This window comes from Heptranchias perlo, chromosome 1 (assembly GCF_035084215.1).
Source record: "Heptranchias perlo isolate sHepPer1 chromosome 1, sHepPer1.hap1, whole genome shotgun sequence".
NCBI lineage: Eukaryota > Metazoa > Chordata > Chondrichthyes > Hexanchiformes > Hexanchidae > Heptranchias > Heptranchias perlo.
In genome coordinates, this window is record NC_090325.1 from 128705505 (window position 1) to 128728217 (window position 22713).

Consider the following 22713-nt stretch of genomic DNA (forward strand, 5'->3'; position numbering starts at 1 on the left):
TAATATATTAGCTCTCCAATATCTTATCCAAATGGGCACTCTTAGACAATAAGCATATACAGCGAGCATAGACAGGTCAAAACACTGGAGGGGTATGGAAAATAAAGGACCTGCAGTTAGGGATGGGAGAATACGGAGCTTCGGTTGATATGAAGGAAATGGAAGGTATGAAGAGAGGGAGGTATGAAGAGAGGGAGGGTATAAAAAGAGCGGGGGCCACCATGAAGGAGTAGAGAGAGTGCATCAGCCTGGGGTTATGAAGGAATAGAGGTAAGTTATGAATTATGGCAAGCTTAGTAAAGTTTCATTTTGTCAGTTTTAATCCTTCTCACATAATGAATTAATGATGTACTGTTTTCTGCAATGTTGTATGAAGAAGCAAAAACAATTATTGATCAATGTGTAAAGTGAAGAATTAAAAAAATACATTATAATAGTAGAATAATGACATTGCCACTAAAAACAATGAAAAGCCAATGGCCAGGAATTTCCTTGGACCTACTCCCACTCCACCGCTGTAAATTAACCGTAAGTGCGACAGAAACCTTGTTTACATGCATAAACTGGTTTTCTGCTGCACTTCTGGCAAAGTTATGGTGGTGGAGCAGAAGCAGCTCCAAGGAAATTTCCAGCCTTTGTCCCTCTCTGAATATCTTAGGTAAGGTAAGATAGGAACATGGGAATTACTAGATGAATAAAGATCAAGGTCCATCTAGTTCGCCTTCTACCAACCAGGCTGTCGCATGCTTAACAAAAATGGAGTTTTTGACTAATTATGGCAATCAATCTTTATGAATTAGTCGGGTGAGGAAAACCGATCAGTGGTGAAAAGCTTTGGGAACAATAGGTCCAAAGTTTCTCTCAAACATACTACTATATGTTGTGTCTCAGATTACTCATACACTATATCCCTAAATATTATTTTCTGAAAGAAATCTATCTAATTTGCATTTGAATTAATCAATACTATCTGCTTCCACCTCCTCCCTCAGGAGCCTGTTCCATAGATTCACCACTCGCTCACTGAAATAATGTTTCCACAATTTAGTTTTGAATTTACTCCCCTTCAAGCGCAGCCATATCCTTCAGTTCTACTGTTCTGTGCAAGGTGAAATAGTTGGTCATGATCTATATTATCTAGTCCCTACAGAATTTTAAAAACAACAATCACATCATCTCTCAATCTCCTCGTCTCCACTGAGAACATGCCCAATTTAGATAATTGCTTCTCAAAATCCAGTCCCTCCATCCCCTCAACCATTTTGGTTGCCCTTCTTCTGTATCCTCTCGATCATTGCAATATCCTTCTGGTATTGCAGTGACCAGAACTGTACACAGTATTTGAAGTGCAGTCGCACCAGTAATAAATAAAGTGGCGGGATTACTTCACTTTTACATTTCAATGTTGACCTTTTAATACATCCCAACATCTGATTTGCTGTACTCACTGCTACTGAGCATTGTTGTGCTAGCTTCAATTTGTTGTCAATCAGAACCCCCAGATCTCTTTCATTTTCCACGTTACTTTTTTTCCAAGTAATAGTCTCTTCCTGGATTTTTTTGTCCCCATGTGAAGCATTTTGCATTTCATCTGCCACCTGTCAGCCCAATTCCCAAGAATATTCAAATCCTCCTGTAACCTAACCTGTTCAGCTGTGCAGTCTACCACCTCCATTAGCTTTGGATCATCTTCAAATTTAGCCATTGTGCTTGTGACCCCAAGCTCCAGATCTTTTATGAAGATGTTAAACAAAAGAGGTCCCAAAAGAGACCCATGTGGGACCCCACTGGTAACATTCTCCCAGGCGGATGACAATCTTTATGCCATCTCTGGGTTCTATTGGTCAACCATTTGTATATCCATTGTAAAACATTTCCAGTGATTCTTGTTTTTAAATGGAATATCCGGTCATTTACAAATGAAACAAAGCATTAAAGACTAGAAATTACTATGGCCGATGTTTTTGTACAAATGCTTAAATGCACTTGTATCAATTTCTCCTCTCCAATATTTATTGAGAGTACTCGTCTATTTAAAATGAACGGGTTAATGCCTCCATTAAAGTAGAGGAGGCAGGAATTTGATATGAGTTTGTTAAACACGCATACAGTGCTATCGCTGATCCTAATTTTCAGGCTTAAATTATGTAAAGTTAAAACTAGCTGTCATAAAATTTTCTCAGTATATTATTTAGGATTAGATTGAAAATTGTATTGACAATTAATGGTTTAACTATGAGAGGTTAAAAATCACACTGATTCAATGATTGAAATAGGATTTCTGAAATATATGGCCTGAGATTTCCTGAAATCTCATTAGCATACACCGGAACATAGAAACTGTTGAAAAACAAATGGAAATCAGTGCAAACAATTGGGGCCTGACAAAAGTGCCAAATTAGGCAATATTCCTCCTGCAAGTCCTTCTTTAGGCATGAAAATTAAAGTTTGAAGGCATCAAACCATCATTTATGCACATTAGGCACAAAGGGGTAGAGTTTCCATTCATTTACGCCATTGGAAAACTGGACACCCTTATTAAAAACACTTATTTTTGGTGATAAACCCATTTTCAGCTGTATTAATAAAACTGCACCAGGTTACCACTCTTAAATACATCAAGGAAGACTTTTTAATGGAAGGGAAAAAAAGAAACAATTACGTTCTATGACATTGCCCAATTGCGCTGGTGCATGGAAGATTTTACGTTTGTGATTATGTAAATGAGTTTTAGTGAAAACTTGAATGTTAACCTGTCCAGCACAAATTCAAGCACATTTTGAACTCAATTTCCCGATTGTGCCCAAAGCGGGAACTCTACCCCAAAATGTTTCAGAAAATGCAATTGTGGAAATTTTATCAAATATTAATGCAAATCATTCTGGTGCCATAAAAATGCATTCAAAGATACAGAAAATACACCTTAGGTCTTAAAGAAGAGAAATAATGTTTTAAAAATCACCTCAAAACACCAGAGATATGAATTTTAGGCATAAACTTTCAGTCCATTCAGAACGGGCGTAAATTAAGGAATTGAGCTACGGTTTTGCATGGGGGTGGAGCTATGTTACTGAACGACAGAGGGTTTTGGTGGAGGATTTGCATAATCATTGTAAAAGATTGAGGAAATTAGTGCGTAACGTAAAAACTGATGTAAGTCACTTACGCCCAAATTTCCTCAATCTTTTGCGCCAAAAATTAGCATTATGCTGCACTTATGCTGTTGTTTTGGCGTATGTTTTTAGGAAATTCTGGGCACTGTTTAATTTTTTTCTTACAATTTTCTTTTGAGGTGAATACTCATCTAGGGGTGCAGTTCCAAGGGCATTCTTCCCTCCAGTAGCTCATCCAAGTGACTGTTCCTCAGGTCAGCTTATTAATATTACAACTTGGCAACATAGGAGAGAGGTCTTTAAACTCACAGTTACAATTTTTCTATAAATATTGAACAGAACAAAACTTCCTCCATAGTGCATGTAACAAATTGACATCTGACATCACCTTGTGGCTACAAAAAGATATTGCACTCAATTGTACCTCAAAGAAATGAGGTTGTTATGACACCAAAGCCTCATAAATTACTTCACTGTGGACAGGGCTTAAACACAGCCCACACACTTAAACACAGCCCACACACTTAAACACAGCCCACACACTTAAACACAGCCCACACACTTAAACACAGCCCACACACTTAAACACAGCCCACACACTTAAACACAGCCCACACACTTAAACACAGCCCACACACTTAAACACAGCCCACACACTTAAACACAGCCCACACACTTAAACACAGCCCACACACTTAAACTTACTCCCACCCAGTCATCCACACACAGTGGAAGCCGAAACTGCACACTTCTACATTCTGCCATATTCTTCCAAAATAAAGCTGCAATTCATCTGAGATTTTCTCCACTTGCTACTGAGTACTTCAACAAACTTCAACCAAGTAGGAAATCTTTTCCACGGACACACAGCCTGAAATTACGTGTTGCACTGCTAAACAAAAAGGCTTAGAGCTTACAGCAAGAAGAAATAATCTGATGTGAAAGGAGAGCTGGGTGGTGCAGTGGATTAGACACTGGCCTTTGACCTCTGGGATCTGGGTACAGATCCAAGCCAACATGATGGGATGACAGTCTCCTTCGGCTGCATGGAGCATCCTTTAAATGATTTTTTGCAGTCTCCATCCAGTTCCCAGTGGGCGTGCACCACAGCATAAAATTAGCACTAACTGGCACTAAATGGAAACCTCACGAAGGGTGTACTTACACGGCACAAGTTTAGCATTGGTACAAAATGGTTTTGTTTTCACACCAACGTTAAACTTGTGCAGTGTAAATCAGATGTTAAGGCTCAAACTGATCCCAAAATGAAGGGGAGTGAGACTCCCGCTTCCAGTGTCAGGTTACGCCAAATCCAGATTCAGGCTCCATTTGCATTAAATCCGTAGAGTTGGTGTGAAGCGAAAGCCCCTCACACCGAATCGACAGTCGTAGTGTAAATGCGGCCTTTGCGAGGCAATGGGATGTCTCGTGTGGGAAATGGAAAAATGTGAGGTAGAGGTGCTCTTCTGAAGTTTAGGCTGAGGGACATTGTTGGGGCAGAGTAGAGAAAGATATATTCTCTATCTCACCATGCTGTGCCTGACGTTGAAAATGAGATGTTCCATTTCGAGCACCAAGCTCACTTACCTTGATAAACATAAACTTCACAAAAATAAATTAGCTGGAGGTGTTTTAGATTTGTAGCACAAACAACTGGAATAGAAGATCTTACAGTCTAAACTGGATAAAATGAGGCAGATTCTGCAGTGGATAAAATACGCCCTCATGTGGCAGGTAAAAAGTATGACAGAAACATAGAAAAGTTCTCTAAATTTTGTAATTACTAGTATTGTAAAATTTGGTGCATCAAAAAGTAGGATTTCTGTTCACCAGTGAGATACCACACCATAGAGGACATGACAGGGTAATTTTCCGGTTCCTGTGCTTGGCTGTATTGGATTGCCTTGCTGCAGTACATGGAGAAAAATCGCACAGGGTCTATTCTCAGCCAATTTTCCAATGCATCCAACCTAGACAATCCAATATGCTCAAGCACAGGAACGGGAACTCTACCCCATTATATGTTCAATGGAGTCACTAGATGTCCGTTTCACTTTTATTAATTATCATTAAACATTTCACAACAGTTTGAAAGTGTTACTTTCATTTTTTTTTGTACAGTGTACACAGAAACATGTTAGTGCTGAAATAAAAATGTCAGGATTCATAGGATACAATATTTATTCAATTCATCCAAATAGCAGATGAATGGTAAAGTTGTGAGTGCTTTACAACAACTTGCACTTACATAGCACCTTTAATGTAATAAAACATTCCAGAGCGCTTCAAAGAGGTGAAACCTAACATCGACCATTGATGGAAGAGGATTTAGTGCAGGTGACCAAAGACATGGTCAAAGAGGTAGCTGTTGAGGAGCTAGTTAAAGTCTAAAAGAAAGGTAACAAGGAGGAGGGGGAGTGTTCCAGAGTGTGGGGCTAAGGCGGCTGAAGGCAACTGAGCGTGGAGTGGAGAGAGGGAGACATTCGAAAAGGAGGGCAGAGACGCAAGAGCAGGGGGCACGCACTGATGCGTCAGGGTGGGGGAGGTTACAGAGATAGGCCCTGGAGTAGACACAGACTAGAATTTTGAATTCAATGCATTTTGGAACAAGGAGCCAGTGGAGGTTGGCGAGAACAGGGGTGATGGGGAGTGGACCTTGGATCAGGACAGGATACAAGTGGCAATAGAGTTTTGGATGAGTTGTAGTCTATGTGGAATGAAACTTTGGAGTAGAACCTGGAGGTGACAAAGGCATGGATGAGGGTTTCAGCAGCAGCGAGGGTGAGGTGGGACAGTGATGAGTGATGTTGCCAAGGTGGAAATAGGTGATCTCGGTAGTGGCTAGGGTTTCAAAGACACAGCTCAGGGTTAAAAAGATTACCAAGGTTGTGAACTGTTGGGTTCAGCCTGAACGAATGGCTGGAGAGGGGGATGGAATCATGAGCTTTATGACGTTGGGTCAACCAACTGCAAAAATATCAAACCGCCAGCCATTTTTATGTCCATCCCATTTCTTCTCAGGAGAGACATCAGTTAACAATCTGCCCACCCATTTACGATTTACCCATATACAAATGATGGTGCCCAGTGTTGCTATAACTTGTGTGTGTGGTGAGGATTGGGGTTGGGGGGGGGGGGAATGGGGAGATGATTTTTTTAAAATCCAAAGAACCATAGACCAGGCCAGCGGGTTAAAAAAAATTTAAAACATTCTGGGTTTTACCAGCAGTTCGGGGGCCGCTGGATTTGCTGCGTTGCGATCGACCTCTGAGGTCCCTCACAGCAAAACTCCACCCCAACTCCGAGAGGACTCCTGAGAAGAGGACAGGCAGCCTGTCAAAAATATGCTAAGACCCCAAGGCCACAAGATCATCAGGGGTGTATCCTTGTACAGAAGTTGCGGGCAGAAGTTTTGCCATATCAGAAATACATCTCAATTCTGCAAAAGCAGAAGATGTCAGCAGAGGCTCAGGCAGCAATGCAAGCAAGTTCTTAGTTTGATCAGAAGAAGGATCCAAAGAGGAAGTGGCAAGTATAAAAATAACAAAAGTTTGTTTAAAAACAAAGATCAAAAGTCAAGCAAAGTGCAAATGACAGAGCAAATCATTCATGAGAAGGGGTGACGATGAATTTAAACCTGAAATGTCAGGTCAGTTGCTTGTTACAGAAGAATTTCCAAACTGCACTCATAGAATTATAGAAATGATAGCACAGGAGACAAAATGGCCCATTGCACCTGTGCCTGTGCTTGCTCTTGCTCTTGAACTAAAGTTATCTACTTAATTCCCATTTCCTGCTATTTTCCCATATCCTTTTATGTTTTTTCTCCGTAAATATTTCCTCAGTTACCTTTTAAACGACGTTATAGGCTCTGCCTCGATAGTCACTTATGCTAAAGCATTCCATGTTCTAATAGCCCTCTGTGTGGTAAAAAATTCTTCCTACTACCCTCTTTGTTCTATGATAATCCTGAGTCTATGGTCTCATGTTACTAATTTGACAATCAGTACTGTAGATGTTTGGGGAATGGCAAATGTATGAGATCCCTTTGAAGGGCCTGGGATTGCTGAATGTGGAAGTGATCTGTCAAAACTTGGACCTGGAGAAACATTTCAGGAGGGACTTTACAGCCCAATCTCTTGGTGCAGGTTCCCTGAATCTCAGCCACAGCGGAGAGGACAGTCAACATGGGCCACAACAAAACCTTCCATACAACCAGAATCTGAGGACAGCAAAATATACTGAATAGAAAGAAAGTACCTTATAAAAAAAAACTGACAATCACTATAAGGACAATTTGTTTTCTTCTATTTTCACTCTCGTTCCACTTAAAAAAAATATTTGACTTATTGTCTCAGTTATTTTTCTTTTGGTTTGAAAAGTTAAGCAGCAAGACCAAGATCTTGAAATTACACGGTGAGGTGTAAGTTATTGTATGAACACTAAAGTGACACCAAATGCATGCTCCCCATGAGCAGACTCATCTTCCAGGAGTGTATGACGGAAAATTGCGGGAGCGCGCTCCATGATTTTCTATCCGCTAAAATTAATGGACGGAAAATAGTGGCAAGCTGCAATTTCCCAATGCGCACTCTTGAGGGTGGGGAGAAGCTCCACGCCAGAAGTGTGCATTTGGAATTCAGAAACTCAATGCAAAGTGGTCAAATTTTCAGATGTTACCAAACTAGGAGGAGCAATGGAAAGAATGAAGCTGAAAGAGACATAGGAGTCTTAACAGATTTAATGCTAAACACATTCAACTAACGGAGAGCAATAATCAACAAAGCAAACAGGATGTTGAACTAGAGACCAAACAATAGAATATAAGTCAGAGGAAGTGGTGATCAAACTCTGTAGTGCTCTGGTTGGACCCCGCCTTGAATATTGTCCTGTTCTGGTTGCCAAGTAAGTAGATAGACATTCACCAGGAATGTCCTCAGAGCTGCTCCCACTCTGTCACCGTAATTTCTCCAGAAGTGCAGCAGAAACCCCGTTTACATGCATAAGTCACAATGGCAGAGTGGGAGCAGCCCCAAGGAAATGTCTGTGCATTCAAGTACTGCAGGCTGTCCAGAAAAGAGGCACAAGGCTGATCCCTAGTGTCAGGGGTCTGAGTTTTGAGGAAAGACTGAAGAGACTTCACTCTTCAGCTTGGAAAGAGGTGATCTTAAGAGAGATATAAAAATTTTCAGGGGTATAGGAAAAGTTAACCTGGACTATTACTTTAAATTAAACCATGAGAGTAGAACTAAAGGACACAGGTTCAAACTATAAACAGTAATTTTAGGACTGATATGGGAAATTCGTCTTCACACAAAGAGTGATTCGTGTGTGGAACAGACGTCCAGGTAGCGCAGTGGAGGAAAAAACCTGGAATCATTTAAGAAACAATTAGATGCTATAATGGGGGAACGTTAGAATCTTTCTGGATGGGTGAATTAAGATGGGCCAAATGGCCCTCCAAATTTATAATCATCTTGTGATCGGCTGGCGTCAATTCAGCACCTTTATACTGCGTGCCTCAGTAACTGCTTCCAACCAGTGTCCCTAATATGGCATTAATGTTCACCATTTAAACAAAAGTATTCCAAAATCCACAGAAACAGAAAAAAAAGGGTGTTAAACAAGTCACAATTTTTTACAACTGATTTTTAAAAACGGTACTAATGAGATTCCCAAATCAAGACCCCCATATTTCATACTACATTACTTCATATGAGGGCTGATTCTGTGCTCCCAGCAGGGAGCTGCACCCACAGGGAGCACTTGCTGGAGATAGGGCTACATCGTCATAGCCCCATTTCTCTGAGACATGCTCCCTGTGAGCATGGCTTCCCTCGATACTGCAGTGTGTCAAGTAAATTTCTAATACACATGAATATTGATCTCTGGCATGTTCCGCACTGTGTACAATATATCAGAACACGCCTATGAAATACACAATACCTCCAAGAATAACAATGAATGATAAGTTGTGAATTCACCTGATTGACTGTTTCATTCCCTTCACCAAGTGATCATGATCTGATTCTTATCTGCCACTGTAGACAAACAAAGGTTTAAGCTTTAAAATCCAACATACTCAATGTAACATATTAAGTTTGCTGGTTTTATTTTATTTTATATGAGAAAGACCTCAAAGCTCATTCATGTCTACATCACTCATAAACGATGTATAGTTGGCGAATAAACACAGTAACGCATCACTACTCCCTTGCTATTCTTTTGTGCAATCTGAACACTGGAGGCATTCCAACTTGCAAGAAACTTCTAAAGAAGCCAACATTTCTCTGACAATCACTTTCTGAAATATCGAGATAAACACATGCCCAAGATGTTTGTGCGGACAGATGAATTTTCCTTTCGGCTGAGAGACAAATATTTGTTTTCACACATAAATGATGCTTTTACCAATTGATTTGACTTGTACTGGTTCCAGGGTGCAAGAATTCTGGAAAATCCTGGGGCTTTATTTCTCTGTTAATATTATATTGCAGAGCAATCTTGTAAATTCTGGGACAATCCTGAGAAATTTAGGGACATTTATCCTTGCCATTATTATATTACACAATGGCCATGAAAATCCTTAGGATGTAATCCCGGCAATAATGCCAGGACAGCACCCGCTGATGTCCTCTAATGTTGTCCCCGCTGGATCAGTGGAAGAGCACCTCATTTAAATGGGGCAAACAGGCCCAAGCACCACTGTAACTGAATCTTCAGCACTATCCGGCTCCATGTAGCCAGATAATCCGGCTCCTGTCTGCCACTGGAGAGGAATTGCCCAAACACTGCTCCCAAGAGGATTGATTAAGAATTTTTTAAAAATTCTGCACCTTTCTTCACGGGTCCAGGTTACTTCCCTGGCCTGGACCCCTGTACTGGTCACTTCTACCCATAGGAAGGACGGTATGCCTCATCTCACTTGGCGTACTGGCCTCCAGTACTATTCCAGGTTCCCGGTGTAGGAGTCCCACTACTGGCTCCGTCTCCCTGATGATATTTGTCTTGTAAGGTTTAGACATGATGTGGAGATGCCGGTGATGGACTGGGGTTGACAATTGTAAACAATTTTACAACACCAAGTTATAGTCCAGCAATTTTATTTTAAATTCACAAGCTTTCGGAGATTTTCTCCTTCCTCAGGCAAATGTTTCAGGATCTCCTTGAAGCCTACGCATTTATACATATTGAACAATACATGGTGTTTACAGACTGCCCCTGCAACTGCCCGTTGCCAAGGCAATCACCGTGTTCAGACAGAGAGGTGTCATCTGCAGAACCCCCGAATACACATTCAACAAAAAAACAAACAGGGAAAAAAAACAGAGAAAAAAAAACACAGAGAGAGGCAGAAACATCCGGAAGGCAGAGAGAGCCAGCAAATGACCCATTATATTAAAAACAGATAACATTTGTTCGCTGGTGGGGTAACGTGTAGCGTGACATGAACCCAAGATCCCGGTTGAGGCCGTCCTCATGGGTGCGGAACTTGGCTATCAATTTCTGCTCGACGATTTTGCGTTGTCGTGTGTCTCGAAGGCCGCCTTGGAGTACGCTTACCCGAAGGTCGGTGGATGAATGTCCATGACTGCTGAAGTGTTCCCCGACTGGGAGGGAACCCTCCTGTTTGGCGATTGTTGCGCGGTGTCCGTTCATCCGTTGTCGCAGCGTCTGCATGGTCTCGCCAATGTACCATGCTCTGGGGCATCCTTTCCTGCAACGTATGAGGTAGACAACGTTGGCCGAGTCACAGGAGTATGAACCATGCACCTGGTGGGTGGTGTCATCTCGTGTGATGGTGGTATCTGTGTCGATGATCTGGCATGTCTTGCAGAGGTTACCGTGGCAGGGTTGTGTGGCGTCGTGGACGCTGTTCTCTTGAAAGCTAGGTAGTTTGCTGCGAACGATGGTCTGTTTGAGGTTGGGTGGCTGTTTAAAGGCGAGTAGTGGAGGTGTGGGGATGGCCATAGCGAGGTGTTTGTCCTCATTGATGACATGTTGAAGGCTGCGGAGAACATGGCGTAGTTTCTCCGCTCCGGGGAAGTACTGGACGACAAAGGGTACTCTGTTGGTTGCGTCCCGTGTTAGTCTCCTGAGGAGGTCTATGCGATTTTTTGCTGTGGCCCGTCGGAACTGTCGATCGATGAGTCGAGCGTCATATCCCGTTCTTACTAGGGCGTCTTTCAGCGTCTGTAGGTGTCCATCGCGTTCCTCCTCGTCTGAGCAGACCCTGTGTATTCGCAGGGCCTGTCCATAGGGGATGGCCTCTTTGACGTGGTTAGGGTGGAAGCTGGAAAAGTGGAGCATCGTGAGGTTGTCCGTGGGCTTGCGGTAGAGTGAGGTGCTGAGGTGCCCGTCTTTGATGGAGATTCGTGTGTCCAAGAAAGAAACTGATTCTGAGGAGTAGTCCATGGTGAGCTTGATGGTGGGATGGAACTTGTTGATGTTATCGTGTAGTCTCTTTAGTGATTCCTTGCCGTGGGTCCATAGAAAGAAAATGTCGTCGATGTATCTGGTGTATAGTGTTGGTTGGAGGTCTTGTGCAGTGAAGAAGTCCTGCTCGAACTTGTGCATGAAAATGTTGGCGTATTGGGGTGCGAATTTGGTCCCCATGGCTGTTCCGTGTGTTTGGGTAAAGAACTGGTTATCGAAGGTGAAGACATTGTGATCCAGGATGAAGCGGATGAGTTGTAGGATGGCTTCCGGAGATTGGCTGTTGTTGGTGTTGAGTATTGATGCTGTCGTCGAGCAGAAATTGATAGCCAAGTTCCGCACCCATGAGGACGGCCTCAACCGGGATCTTGGGTTCATGTCACGCTACACGTTACCCCACCAGCGAACAAATGTTATCTGTTTTTAATATAATGGGTCATTTGCTGGCTCTCTCTGCCTTCCGGATGTTTCTGCCTCTCTCTGTGTTTTTTTTTCTCTGTTTTTTTTTCCCTGTTTGTTTTTTTGTTGAATGTGTATTCGGGGGTTCTGCAGATGACACCTCTCTGTCTGAACACGGTGATTGCCTTGGCAACGGGCAGTTGCAGGGGCAGTCTGTAAACACCATGTATTGTTCAATATGTATAAATGCGTAGGCTTCAAGGAGATCCTGAAACATTTGCCTGAGGAAGGAGAAAATCTCCGAAAGCTTGTGAATTTAAAATAAAATTGCTGGACTATAACTTGGTGTTGTAAAATTGTTTACAAAGGTTTAGACAGACATTCCACCTCTTACAAGGCAGGCCAGAAAATCCCAGAAGTGGCAGAGATACGGCATAACCAGATCCCTGCCATTTTCCAATGGATTCCACTGCTTTACTCCCGGAGTTACAGTGGGAGACGATGTAACTCCCACAAGTTTTCAGGGTGTGTTTAATTGCTATGAAAACTCCATTTCTACAAAAGGCAGCACATATCAAAGCCTTGAACAGTGCGCAACATTCCCATACACACTCAAACCAAAACTTTGATTGCTTTGCAAACAAACATATTTTCACGTGAATATTAGCTCTAGACAAAGAGGTTATTCAGGAAAACTAATATTATTTTTTGGTATCTAGTCATTTCAGTTGTATTGTACTACAACAACAACTTGGAGGGCGGGTGGAGGATGAAAGGTCAGTCAGGACAGCATGTTAATAGTCTAGTCTAGAGGCTCAGGGATCAGTGGCAAGGGTATGGAGTTCGGCATCAGTCTTCCCAATGTTTAATATAAAAATTATTTAACAAAGAAAAACATCACAAGGCGCTTCACAGAAATATAACCAAACCAAAATGGATACCGAGTCAGAGAAGGAAAAATGAGGGGTCACCAAAAGCTTGGTCAAAGAGGTGGATTTTAAAGAGAGTCTTAAATGAGGAACAGAGTTGGAGAGGCAGAGGGGTTTAGGGAGGGAATTCTAAAGTGTATAGTCTAAATGGCAAAGGCACAGCCGCCAATGGTGGGGCAAAGGAAGGGGGATGCACAAGAGGCCAGAGTCAAAGGAACACAGAGTTCAGGGAGGAGGTTACAAAGCCAGGGAGGGGCAAGGCCATGAAAGGACTTAAACACAAGGATGAGAATTTTAAATTGGAAGTGTTGGCGAACCGGGGGCCAATGTAGGTCAGCTGACTCCAAAACTGCAGATGATGTCGCCAAAGGGCAGCATGTACATGAGGGGACCAATGATAGAACCCTGGGGTATGGTTACATGTGCAATGTTTGGAGAAATGTGCAAATCTCTGCAACTGACTGTGACCAATGTTTAATTATTACTGTGTGAAAAGGTTACTGCTGTGATTCCCAATCCTATGCAGCTGATCCTTTGTTTTTGATAAAATCCCATACATTTCCAGAAATTAGCTCATCTCAGCTCAATCCATCTTGGACTTATTGCAAGACCATTCATGGGAAACTTTCCTTTTTTTTCCCCCAGTACTGTGATATAAAAGATCTTGGGGCCTATTTTTAAACGGGTTTTGGAGTCTTCCGATCTTTGCATGATCACGTGACCCAAGTCCAATATGGCATTTTCTGTCATGCACCCACGTGGCCTTCCGTCCCTGTGGACATTAAAGGGGTGATTTTATAAATGCACGCTGCCGGCTTGCCCACCAGCAACTTGGACTCGTAAAAATTTTTTTTAAATTCCTTCGTGGGATGTGGGTGTCGCTGGCAAGGCCAGCATTTATTGCCCATCCCTAATTGCCCTTGAGAAGGTAGTGGTGAGCCGCCTTCTTGAACCGCTGCAGTCCGTGTGGTGAAGGTTCTCCCACAGTGCTTTTAGGTAGGGAGTTCCAGGATTTTGACCCAGCGATGATGAAGAAAAGGCGATATATTTCCAAGTCGGGATGGTGTGTGACTTGGAGGGGAACGTGCAGGTGGTGTTGTTCCCATGTGTCTGCTGCCCTTATCCTTCTAGGTGGTAGAGGTCGCGGGTTTGGGAGGTGCTGTCGAAGAAGCCTTGGTGAGTTGCTGCAGTGCATCCTGTGGATGATACACACTGCAGCCATGGTGCGCCGGTGGTGAAGGGAATGAATGTTTAGGGTGGTGGAGGGGATGCCAATCAAGTGGGCTGCTTTGTCCTGGATGGTGTCGAGCTTCTTGAGTGTTGTTGGAGCTGCACTCATCCAGGCAAGTGGAGAGTATTCCATCACACTCCTGACTTGTGCCTTGTAGATGGTGGAAAGGCTTTGGGGAGTCAGGAGGTGAGTCACTCGCCACAGAATACCCAGCCTCTGACCTGCTCTTGTAGCCACAGTATTTATGTGGCTGGTCCAGTTAAGCTTCTGGTCAATGGTGACCCCCAGGATGTTGATGGTGGGGGTAATGCCGTTGAATGTCAAGGGGAGATGGTTAGACTCTCTCTTGTTGGAGATGGTCATTGCCTGGCACGAATATTACTTGCCACTTATCGGCCCAAGCCTGGATGTTGTCCAGGTCTTGCTACATGCGGGCATGGACTGCTTCATTATCTGAGGGGTTGCGAATGGAACTGAACACTGTGCAATCATCAGCGAACATCCCCATTTCTGACCTTATGGTGGAGAGAAGGTCATTGATGAAGCAGCTGAAGATGGTTGGGCCTAGGACACTGCCCTGAGGAACTCCAGCAGCAATGTCCTGGGGCTGAGATGATTGGCCTCCAACAACCACTACCACCTTCCTTTGTGTTAGGTATAACTCCAGCCACTGGAGAGTTATCCCCCTTATTCCATTGACTTCAATTTTACTAGGGCCCCTTGGTGCCACACTCGGTCAAATGTTGCCTTGATGTCAAGGGCAGTCACTCTCACCTCACCTCTGGAATTCAGCTCTTTTGTCCATGTTTGGACCAAGGCTGTAATGAGGTCTGGAGCCGAGTGGTCCAGGCGGAAGCTAAACTGAGCATCGGTGAGCAGGTTATTGGTGAGTAAGTGCCGCTTGATAGCACTGTCGACGACACCTTCCATCACTTTGCTGATGATTGAGAGTAGACTGATGGGGCGGTAATTGGCCGGATTGGATTTATCCTAGTTTTGTGGATAGGACGTACCTGGGCAATTTTCGACATTGTCGGGTAGATACCAGTGTTATAGCTGTACCGGAACAGTTTGGCTAGAGGTGCGGCTAGTTCTGGAGCACAAGTCTTCAGCAGTACAGCTGGGATGTTTTCGAGGCCCATAGCCTTTGTTGTATCCTGTGCACTCAGCCGTTTCTTGATATCACGTGGAGTGAATCGAATTGGCTGAAGACTGGCTTCTATGATGGTGGGGATATCGGGAGGAGGCCGAGATGGATCATCCACTTGGCACTTCTGGCTGAAGATGTTTGCAAACGCTTCAGCCTTGTCTTTTGCACTCACGTGCTGGATTCCGCCATCATTGAGGATGGGGATGTTCACAGAGCCTCCTCCTCCCGTCAATTGTTTAATTGTCCACCACCATTCACGACTGGATGTGGCAGGACTGCAGAGCTTTGATCTGATCCGTTGTTTGTGGAAACGCTTAGCTCTGTCTATAGCATGTTGCTTCCGCTGTTTAGCATGCGTGTAGTCCTGTGTTGTAGCTTCACCAGGTTGGCACCTCATTTTTAGGAACTCCCTTTGCTGCTCCTGGCATGCCCTTCTCATTGAACCAGGGTTGATCTCCTGGCTTGTTGGTAATGGTAGAGTGAGGAATATGCCGGGCCATGAGGTTATAGATTGTGCTGGAATACAATTCTGCTGCTGCTGATGGCCCACAGTGCCTCATGGATGCCCAGTTTTGAGCTGCTAGATCTGTTCTGAATCTATCCCATTTAGCACGGTGGTAGTGCCACACAACACATTGGATGGTGTCCTCAGGGTGAAGATGGGACTTCGTCTCCGCAAGGACTGTGCGGTGGTCACTCCTACCAATACTGTCATGGACAGATGCATCTGCGACAGGTAGGTTGGTGAGGACGAGGTCAAGTAGGTTTTTCCCTTGTGTTGGTTTGCTCACCACCTGCCGCAGGCACAGTCTGGCAGCTATGTCCTTCAGGACTCAGCCAGCTCGGTCAGTACTGGTGTTACCGAGCCACTTTTGGTGATGGACATTGAAGTCCCCCAGTGCTTCCTCCAAGCGGTATTCAACATGAAGGAGGACTGATTCATCAACTGAGGGAGAGCGGTAGGTGGTAATCAGCAGGAGGTTTCTTTGCCCATGTTTGACCTAATGCAATGAGATTTCATGGCGTCCGGAGTCAATGTTGAGGACTCCAGGGCCACTCCCTCCTGACTGTATATCACTGGTGGGTCTGTCCTGCCGGTGGGACAGGATATACCCAGGGATGGTAATGGAAGAGTCTGGGAAATTGGCTGGAAGGTATGATTCTGTGAGTATGGCCATGTCAGGCTGTTGCTTGACTAGGCTGTGAGACAGCTCTCCCAATTTTGGCACAAGTCCCCAGATGTTAGTGAGGAAGACTTTGCAGGTTCGATTGGGCTTGGTTTGCCCTTGTCGTGTCCAGTGCCTGGTGGTCCGATGCCAGGTGGTCCGTCCAGTTTTATTCTTACAGTGACTTTTTGTAGCGAGATTGTACAACTGAGCGGCTTGCAGAGGGCAGTTAAGAATCAATCACATTGCTGTGGGCTTGGAGTCACATATAGTCCGGAAAGGGTAAGGATGGCAGGTTGCCTTCCCTAAAGGACATTAGTGAACCAGATGGGTTTTTATGACAATCTGGTAGTTTCATGGCCACCATTACTGATACTATTTTTTTAATTCCAGATTTTATTTAATTTAAGTTCTTCAGCTGCCGTAGCAGGATTTGAACTCATGACTCCGGATTACTAATCCAGTAACGGAACCACTATGCTACCGTACCCGGTATGATCCTTTTTATGTAAAAAGGAGTGCCAGTAATCATTACCTGCTCCCAGTTTTCTGCTATGTGATGAGAAACAGTGTTAAGAGCTACTCAAAGCTGCCCTGAACTCTATCTAAGATGGATTGAGCTGAGATGAGCTAATCTCTGGAAATGTATGGGATTTGATCAAAAACAAAGGATCAGCTGCATAAGATTGGGAATCACAGCAGTAACCTTTTCACACAGTAATGCTGGTGAGGCTGCATTTATTGCCCATCACTAGTTGTCCTGAGAAGGTGGTGGTGGGCCTTCTCCTTAAACCACTGTAGTCCTTGTGGCAACGGTACTCCCACAATGGTGTTAAGTATGGAATTCCAGGATATTTACCCAGCGACAATTAAGTAATAGTGATATATGTGCAAGCCAGGATGGTGTATGGCTTGGAGGAGAACTTGGAGGTAATGGCGTTCCTACATTACTGTTTTGTTCTTCTCAGTGACAGAGATTATGGAGTAAGGTGTGCTGTTGAAGTTAGCTTGGTGAGGTGCTGCACTGTATCCTGTAGAAATTGCATTACTGCAGTCACATTGCACCAGTGATGGAGGAGGTGGATACTGACTCCAGTGGTAGGGGAGTCGATGAAGTGAACTGCTCCGTCCTAGATGATATTGAGCTTCATGACTGTTGTGGCTGCACCCATCCAGGCAAGTGCTGGGGATTCCATCACAATCCTGACTTGAGCCTTGTAGATAGTGGAGAGGCTTTGACGAGTCTGCCAGTTGTTGCAGCGTATCCAACCTCTGTCCTGTTCTTGTAACCATGGTGATATAATGGCTGGTTTCTGGTCATTGGTGACCCCAAAGATGTTGATGGTAGGGGATTAGGATATGGTGATGCCGAGTGAGGTCAGGGAGATGTGGGTTGACTTTCTCCGCTTGGAAGTAGTCATTGCTTGGCACTTAGTTGGTGTGAATGTTACAGGCCTCTCGTCAGCCCAAACCTGGATATTGTTGAAATCCTGCTATAGGCTAGCATGGGCTGCTTGATTATCAGAGGAGTTGTGTATGGAACTGAATACTGTGGAATTGTCATCGAACAGCTCCACACCTGACCTGATGATCGAGAAAAAGTCATTGATGAAACAGCTGAAGATGGCTAGGCTAAGGCTGCTGCCCTGTGGAACTTCCGCAGCAATGTCCTGGGATAGTAATGATTGGCTTTTGACAATCATGACCATTTTCTTTTGTGTCAGGTCTGGCTCCAGCCATTGTAGGGTTTCCCTTTGGTCCCCGTTGACCTCAGGGTTTGCTCCTTAATGCTTCCCTCAGTCAAATTCTGCCTTGATGTTGATGAAGGCTACTCTCATCTCTCCTCTGGCATTCAGCTCATGTCCATGACTGGATCAAGGCTGTGATGAGGTCTAAAACTGAGTGGCTGTGGCAGAACCCAAGCTGAGTGTTGGTGAGCAGGTTATTAATATGCAGGTATTTCTTGATGGTACTATTGGTGACTTCTTCTATCACTTTACTTATTGGGAGGACGTGATGTGGAGATGCCGGTGATGGACTGGGGTTGACAAATGTAAAGAATCTTACAACACCAGGTTATAGTCCAACAATTTTATTTGAAAATCAAAGCTTTCGGAGGCTTTCTCCTTCCTCAGGTTTCACCTGACGAAGGAGAAAGCCTCCGAAAGCTTGAGATTTTCAAATAAAATTGTTGGACTATAATCTGGTGTTGTAAGATTCTTTACATTTATTGGGAGGAGGCTGATAAGGCAGTAATTGTCCAGGTTAGAATCTCTAGGTGTCACCCTTGGCTCAGTGATAGCACACGCCTAAGTCAGAAGGTAGTGGGTTCATGCTCCACTGAAGAGACGTAAGCACATAATCTAGGTTAACACATCAATGCAATACTGAGGGAGTACTGCATCGTTTGAGCGGCTATTTTTCAGATGAGATGTTAAACTGAGATCCCATTTGCCTGTTCCAAGGCACTATTTGAAAAAGAGCAGGGGAGTTCTCCTGGAGGCCTGGCCAGCATTTCTCCCTCAACCAAAACCACTAATAAACAATTATTTATCTCATTTCTGTTTGTGGGACTTTGCTGTATGTAAATTGGCTGCCATGTTTGCCTACAATACAACAGTGATGTCACTTCAAAGAAAAAACAACTACTTCATTAGCTTTGGGCATTTTGAAATGTTTCAAGGACCCAAAAGGCACTACATAAATGCAAGTCCATTCCTTTGATTCCATGATGATGCCATGTAATTTCCCCAGAAAAGAAGCAGAGAGCATAATTGCTAAAGGATTTATACCAACTTTGAAGTTCCATGCCTGACATATTCCAGTCACTCATAAAGAGCAATGGACAGTCAGGAAACCATTTTTTAAGGCCGTCTGGAGATGTAACTACAGTCTTGAGGTTCCTCTGGCACTCAGCACCATGAAGCTTTTGAGGAGTATACATGGGTTTCACAAGCCATGACTTAAACCCCTTATAGAATGTCTTTGCCTGGATTAAATTAGCTGAGGACATCCTAACTGTAACAACAAGAATGTCCTGGTCAATGATTAGACCCACAAGTCATAGTTGCATCTGGATCCATAAGCCTTTCCACTACTAGGTAAAATGTAACCATAGGTGATGGTCATTGACCATTTCATAAATTTCCTATAGGACCAGAACACAAATCAATTCCTGGGAAAGGAAAAATCAGCCTGGACATTTCTTACCATGCAAGATGGTGCTACTCCGGTGGCAATCGATTCCAATGCTTTGAGAGGAATCCTTAGGCTTCAGTGATCTCTGATACAGGTCAGAATGTTGGTGCCCTCTTGAATGCATGGGTAGTGGGCCAAAGCAGAAGGAATTGGACACCGTGCTGGTAAGCAAGTACTGGAGTAGTTTTTTCTCCCCAGTGATGCGGTAGAAAAAGGTATTGGAGAGGCTGGCATGGCTCTGTATGCAAAGATGATCAGAGGTACCTGTTGGTGATCATGACTTTGGGGGTTTTAAAGCTTAGCAGTTCACCCTTAGAGACCTAAAGATCACTTTTCTTGTCTCCTCATAGTAGACATTGCATTCAGATCCTTGCATAAACTGCCAGTTGAAAACCACCTACGCAGATTAGAGCAACCACACCAGAACCAAGTTACCTTACACAGAACACTCCTTCAAAGCTCAACCGTTCCTCATAGCAGAGGAAAACAGCTGGTAAGCACTACATAAAAGGGTAACAAAGTTGTTAAGTGGTGTAGGGTCTGCAGGTATATATAGAATCATAGAAAGTTACGGCACAGAAGGAGGCCATTTGGCCCATTGTGTCCGTGCCAGCCGAAAAAGAGCTATCCAGCTTAATCCCACTTTCCAGCACTTGGTCCGTAGCCCTGTAGATTACAGCACTTCAAGTGCACATCCAAGTATTTTTTAAATGAGTTGAGGATTTCTGCCTCTACCTCTCTTTCAGGCAGTGAATTCCAAACCCCCTCCACATTCTGGGTGAAAACATTTCTCCTCAGCTTCCCTCTAATTCTTCTACTAATTACTTTAAATCTATGGCCCTGGTCACTGACCCCGCTGCTAAGGGAAATAGGTCATTCCTATCCACTCTATCTAGGCCCCTCATAATTTTATACACCTCAGTTTCCTCTGTTCCAATGAAAACAACCCCAGCCTATCCAATCTTTCCTCATGGCTAAAATTCTCCAGTCCTGGCAACATCCTCATAAATCTCCTCTGTACCCTCTCTAGCGCAATTGCATCTTTCTTGTAATGTGGTGACCAGAACTGTACGCAGTACTCAAGCTGTGGTGTAACTAGTGTTTTATACAATTCTAGCATAACCTCCCTACTCCTATATTCTATGCCTCGGCTAATAAAAGAAAGTATCCCGTATGCCTTTTTAACCACCTTATCTACCTGTCCTGCTATCTTCAGGGATCTATGGACATGCACTCCAAGGTCCCTGTGATCCTCTACACCTCTCAGTATCCCCTCCCCCATTTATTGTGTAATCCCTTGCCTTGTTTGCCCTCCCCAAATGCATTACCTCACACTTCTCCAGATTGAATTCCATTTGCCACTTTTCTACCCACCTGACCAGTCCATTTATATCTTCCTCCAGTCTACAGCTTTCCTCCTCACTATCAACCACATGGCCAAATTTTGTATCATCTGCAAACTCACATTATCTGCCATTGACAGGTACTACAACACTGAGGACTTTTTTTTCTCTCGTTTTGTTTTTGTTTCTGCAGATTATTACTACATTCTGTAATGGCGATTTAAATGTACCATCAGAATCTGCCAAGATCTAAAACATTACAGTACTGTATTGTATTGCAACAAGACCATGTGAACGAAATACACGAGAATTACTGCTTTGTAATCATAAATTTTCTTAAGGATTGTTATGGATTTTGTCTTCTTTCCCAACTATTCCGAAATAAAGGTTAATGAGGCTGAACCGTTGACCATACCTTTCCCAGAATCCGTGCTCATTCTTTCATAGTTTCTGCAAGCCCTTGAGCAACTTTCTTCCGGGTCGGGACTGCATTTTCATAAACAAGACACTATAATTAGTGTTGTAAACCAAACACATTACGGGTTGCTCTAAATTCGCGGACTCAAGCGGAAGAAACAGACAAAGTCTTTAATCGCAGTATTTCCATTTACAGGCAGCAGCCGGAGTGACGAATCCGGGAAATTCCGCCGCTTCTCTTAAACCAGCGAGGACTCGCGACCGTCGGGGATTTCCTCCTCCTTCTGTGACATCACCGCTCCTCCAGACCAGCGCCGACCAACGAGCTGAAGCCCCTCCCCCTCTCTCTATCCCCTCTCTCTATTCCCCCCCTCCCCCTCTCCCTCCCTCCCCCTCTCTCTCTATTCCCTCCCTCCCCCTCTCTCTCTCTGACCCCCTCCCCCTCTCTCTCTATTCCCTCCCTCCCCCTCTCTCTGACCCCCTCTCCCTCTCTCTATCCCCTCTCTCCCTCCCTCTCTCTCTCTATCCCCTCCCTCCCTCCCTCGCTCTCTCTATCCCCTCCCTCCCTCTATCCCCTCCCTCCCTCCCTCCCTCTCTCTCTCTATCCCCTCCCTCCCTCCCTCCCTCTCTCTCTCTCTATCCCCTCCCTCCCTCCCTCTCTCTATCCCCTCCCCCTCTATTCCCTCCCTCCCCCTCTCTGACCCCCTCCCCCTCTATTCCCTCCCTCCCCCTCCCCCTCTCACTCTATTCCCTCCCTCCCCCTCTCACTCTATTCCCTCCCTCCCCCTCCCCCTCCCCCTCTCACTCTATTCCCTCCCTCCCCCTCCCCCTCTATTCCCTCCCTCCCCCTCCCCCTCTCACTCTATTCCCTCCCTCCCCCTCCCCCTCTCTCTCTCTCTGACCCCCCTCTCCCTCTATCCCCTCCCTCTCCCTCTATCCCCTCCCTCTCCCTCTATCCCCTCCCTCTACCACTCTCTCTATCCCCCTCTCCCTCTCTCTCTCTCTCTATCCCCATCCCCTCCCCCCCCTTTCTCTCTGACTCTCCTCCCGGGCTCGAAATCACCTGCAATTATTTACTTGGTGCCTAGAATAAGATTTCCATCGTTGTCAGCATCAGGCATGTTTACGACCAACAATAGCTGCATACATTGCACACACACACATATATATATATATATATATATGTATATGGAACTGTTATTTTTTAAGAGGCATGTATCAAAATAAATGACATTTCTAAACCAAACTGTGTGACTATCACGCGGCTGATGACAGAGACTTGGCAAGTCTAAGGCAAAAAAAAGTAATTCTCCAAAGCAAACAGAGTTAAT

General features: G+C 44.3%; 1 protein-coding gene across 1 annotated transcript in view; it reads right to left on the minus strand.

Moving 5' to 3' along the window:
- alpk1 (alpha-kinase 1) overlaps window positions 1-21677 on the minus strand; it is a 118748-nt gene extending 97071 nt beyond the window's left edge. The window contains exon 1 of the mRNA XM_067990971.1: window positions 21381-21677. The gene's annotated coding sequence lies outside the window, so the exon portion shown is untranslated. The remainder of the gene's footprint in view (window positions 1-21380) is intronic.
- Between the last annotated feature and the right edge of the window lie 1036 nt (window positions 21678-22713).